We start from the raw sequence: 5,219 nt of genomic DNA, 5'->3' as shown, positions 1-5,219 counted from the left end.
GCATTCTTCACCCAGTTCACTTTTCCTGCATGCCAATTGAATTTTAATCAAATTAGGCAAAATTCATTTTTATTGACTTTGTCTTCTTTTTTCTCAACCCCCCCCCCTTTCCACTTTCCACTTCTCACAGTAGGCCTAGATATCAACTACTGCCACTTGGAAAACCCAGAACTTACCTTCTAACTATCCAAGGTCTGTCCCTCATTCCACTCAGAACTGCTCTCTCCTGCAAATTAGCCCCTCCATTATTCCTGCCCCCCCAAAATCTCTGATTTTCCAAGTGATTTTTATTTTTGCTAGGTATTTATTTTTATATTTAAAAATTCACACAAATATATAATGATTGTTGAATCTTCCATAGGTTATTTGCATGTTTGAAAGAGAAATTCTTCTACATGTCCTTTACCCAATCTGCCTGGAAATAAAATCTGTCCTTATTTATAGTACAATCTTTCCTATCACTTTTGCCATGAGGAGTTTTTAATTACTGTCTTCAGGCTAAACCTCACCATAGAACCCCAGGGATACTATTACTTTAGCATTCTGATTCTAATCTGATAGTGCAGTTAGGTGGCACAGTGGATAGAGCAGTGAACCTGGGATTAGGAAGACCTGAGTTCAAATCTAGACTCACACACATATTTAACTATGTAACTCTGGTCAAGATATTTAATCCTACTTGACTCAGTTTTCTCATCTGTAAGATGACAAACTACTCCAATATCTTCAATAAGAAAACTCCAAATGGGGTCATGAAGAGTTGGGCATGACTGAAAATGACTGAATAACAGATAGTCACCCCAGTTCTTCAGCTGGTAAAAGCATGGCTAAAGAATATAGGTAGAAAGGGTGTGAGGTTAGGTTGGCCTGGGGCTGACTAGACAAATATTTTGTCATTATATGGAACTCTTGAATAAGAAATTTTCCCTACTACAGAAAAACACTTGACATACTTCTTTTTTTTTTTTAACTTAATATCTTTATTTTCCCCATATACTTTTAAAACAATATTTTTATGTTTGTTTTTTAAAACTTTGAATTCTAGATTCTCTCCCTTATCCCCATCCCCAAACCTTATTAAGAAAACACATGTGAAGTTATGCAAAACATTTCCATAAGTCTACCTTTTAAAGAGTCTTGGGAAAGTTTTGTGGAGGGCTGGAAAGCCAAGTGATTGGCCAAGGGGACACACAGACTATATATCCTATGAGGTAGGATTTGAATTGAGATCTCTATATACTACATTACTCCACCTTTCATAGGTATAATACAGATTATTAGTCTAATATGTCAGTTGATATAGAATACTTACATAGCTAAGGTGACATATAAAAATGACCAATTTATCCAGTATTTTATGGAAATGAAGTAATTGAAGATGGAAGGGTTTATGCATTGTTATGACTAATATCATCAATGAAAACAATAGAGAGCATTAGACCTGGGATTTCATTGATATTGGGAAATGTTCATGGGAAAACATTCTTTATCAATGCAGCATCTCTGCAATTGAGACTCTTGAAAAGTTACCTGAAGCTCTGAGAAGTTGAATGATTTGCCCAGGGTCACAGAGACAATATTTATTAGCTGTGGAAAATTGACTCAAATTTTCTTGGCTCCAAGGCCAGTTCTTTGTCCACTATGCTGGGCTACCATGGAAATATGTTTTAAATAAATCATGACTTTTAGAAAAAAATTTAAATTAATGCCACCTTCTGACTTTTGTGTTTCTATCCATAGTCCAACCACACTCAAAGAAAGCTTTGATGTTATTGTTCCTTCTTTCCCCTTTATTATATCAAACATGTATTGTCTGTTCATTCATTTTAGTCATGACTAATTCTTTCTAATCTACTTTAGGGTTTTCTTGGTGAAGATGCTGAAGTGATTTATCATTTCCTTCTCCAGCTCATTTTACAAATGAGGAAAGCAAGGCAAACAGACTTAAGTGGCTTATCCAGGGTCACACAGTTAGTGTTCAAGGCTGAATTTGAACACAAAGATAAATCTTCCCAGTTCTAGGCTTGGCACTCTATCCACTGTGTCACCTAGCTCTTAAGTCCTCAATTTCTATCCTTCTTTCCCTTGCCACTGTCATCACTATAGTACAGAACCTCATTACTACTTATTATTACAAGCACACTTCCTAACTGGTCTCTTTATGGGATCAAGGGATCATGGGATTAAAACTAGAAGAGACCTCAGAAGTTATTGAATCTAATCCCTTCATTGAGCAGATGAACTCACTAAGACAGAGAGACATGTCCAAAGTGATATAGCCAATTAAGCCTATGATAATTGTAATTTTTGAAATATATTGTTTGATGATGTAGTTATCAATGATAGCATTCTATCATTGATAAGGACTCCAATATGGAATCAGTTGGGATAAGCGGTCCTACAAAAACATATAAGCATCTTTCCATTGCTGTGACTCATTCTGACCCTGTCAAAATGTATATGATCATGGCTCCTGATAGGAAAAGGAACCTGATAGATTGAAGCAACTGCTTGCTAACGTCATTCTTGGGTACCTTTGGGTACCATTCTGAGATTACCAATGTAACCTCATCCAATTCATAGTCCAAATCAGAAAACTTCCCATATATCCCCCAAAAAATCTTTTGTCAATTAGTGACCCAGGGAATTTCCCCATTACATGTGAATCTGATTAGGAGTACACTTCCCATATCTAACATTGATTGTCTGTTCTTAAAAATTCCCTACTCAAACCCCACTCTGGGAATTTTCCCATTCTTATATCTTTGTCAAGGTATGTGTTTCCCCAGCCCATGTGAGTGATCTTGTATATGTATGGCTGAATGTCTGTCCCTATTGCTATATAATATGTGTGTGTATATTTCAGTTTTGCCTGCTTATTATGACACATAATAAAATTCATGTTTATACTAGAATCCTGATTACAAATACTCTGCTAAAACCAGGTTTTTGCTCTAACTTGAGACATGAGGTCAAATATTGGATTTAACTCAGATCTTCTTTCTATTTCCAAATTTAGTGTCATATCTGTGGTAACACACTGTAGTATACTATATTACTTACCTTGATCAGCTAGATGGTATAGTGGATAAAGTGTGGGACATAAGGTTTAGAAAGAACTAAGATCAAATCCTACCTCAGATAAATACTGTTTGATCCTGGGCAGGTCATATAAGCTCCTAGTTCCTCAGGCTCAGAACCAAGAAATCATCATGGACTCCTCACTATCTCTCATCCTCTATATCTAAGATGTTGCCAAAATCTGTTGATTTCCCTCTGAAACATCTCTCAAATATTTCCCCTTCTTCCTTCCAACAATGCCACCACTATAGAGCTGGCCCTCATCAATCGAATCTAGATTATTGAAGTAATCTGATTGTAAGCCCCCTCCTTAATTCATCCTCCATTCAACCACTAGAGAGGTTTTCCTAAATTGCAAATCTGACCTTGTCAATTCCCCATTCAGTAAGTCAGTCGCTCCCTATTTCTTCCAAGGTCAAAACCTTTCATGATGTAACCCTCTCCTACCAATCTTGCACCTTATTCCTCCTCTTCTAAATAATGATACTAGACTCTGACTATCACATGAAGAAAACATTCCAATTCTCAATTCTAGCCATTTTCTCTGGCAGTGCTCCATACCTAGAATGTTTATCCTTTTTCATCTCTGCCTCCTGGCTTTCCTGGCTTCCTTTAAGTCCCAATAAAAATTTCATCTTTTATAAGAAATCTGTTCCAACCCCTCTCAATTCTAGTACACTCCCTAAGAGTAGTATGTCATGGGAAATGAGGTAATTGAGGAAATGGGAAGTTAGAGTGTTTGAGGGAGTATCAATATGTATATTGAATTCATCTTGTTTGAGAAGAGGGAAAGACTATTAGCCTGGCACTGAATTTATTGAGAAAAGAAAGAAAATATCTTAAATATTGGAGAAAATGTGGGAAAACTGGGACACTAATACATTGTTGGTGGAATTGTGAACTATCCAACCATTCTGGAGATCAATTTGGAACTATGTCCAAAGGGTTATCAAACTGTGTCTACCCTTTGATTCACTGGGTCAGTATCCCAAAGATAATAAAAAGGGAAAATGACCCACATGTGCATAAGCATTTGTAACAGCCCTTTTTGTAGTGGCAAGGAACTGGAAACTAAGTGGATGCCCTTCAGTTGGAGAATGGCTAATAAATTGTGGTAAATGGATGTACTGATGAATATATGAATATTATTATTCTATAAGAAATGATCAGTAGGATGCTTTGGGAAAGAGACATGAATTGATGCTAAGTGAAGGGTGCAGAACCAAGAGAATATTATACACAACAACAACAAAATTATGTGATGATCAAATCTGATGAACTTGGCTCTTTTCAACAATGAGGTGGTTCAGGCTAGTTCTTATAAACTTGTGATGAAGAGAGCCATCTGCATACAGAAAGAGGAATTTGGAGATTGAATGTGGATCACAACATAGTATTTTCACCTTTTTATTGTTGTTTTCTGGTTTTTTCCTTTCTCATTTTTTCCCTTTTGATCTGATTTTTCTTGTACAATATGATAAAGGTGGAGATATGTTTAGAAGAAATGTGCTTGTTTAACTTGTATTGGATTACTTATTGTCTAGGGGAGAGGGGAGAAAAACTTGGAACACAAGGTTTTGCATTGGTGAATGTTGAAAACTATCATGTATTTTGAAAATAAAAAAAACTATTATTGATATTTTTTAAAATAAAATATGAAAAAGAACAAAGAATTTAAAGACAATCTTTAAATGACATACGATATCAATAAAAACAGACTGAGATATATATATATATATATATATATATATATATATATATATATATATAAAGGAAAAAATTATACTGTTGCTTGGGAGATAATAGCTATCAGAATCTTGATTGGATGATGAATATGGATTAAATAATTAATCTCTCAAAGGAAGAGAGGTTACCCAGTGATGATGGTAGAAAGAGAGTCTGAAAGTGACAGTGAGGAGCAAGGTGTATTCCAATTCCCCCAATTCAGCCAGTGAGTCAAAGGAAATGAGTGGAAGTGCAAGTAGTATTGTAGAGGGCAATCAAGGATCTGATGTCATTGAGAGGGAACCAAATCTCAGGGAATAAAAGAAGAAAGAAGAGCAAAAATAGCTGAGGGCTTAAAATACAACCACATTTTGATTAACTGTGGAGCAGAATTTACAAAAAGCACAGTTAAA

Source organism: Sarcophilus harrisii, chromosome 3, assembly GCF_902635505.1.
Source record: "Sarcophilus harrisii chromosome 3, mSarHar1.11, whole genome shotgun sequence".
NCBI lineage: Eukaryota > Metazoa > Chordata > Mammalia > Dasyuromorphia > Dasyuridae > Sarcophilus > Sarcophilus harrisii.
The sequence above is the reverse complement of the archived record's forward strand: the minus strand, read 5'-3'. Positions refer to the sequence as shown.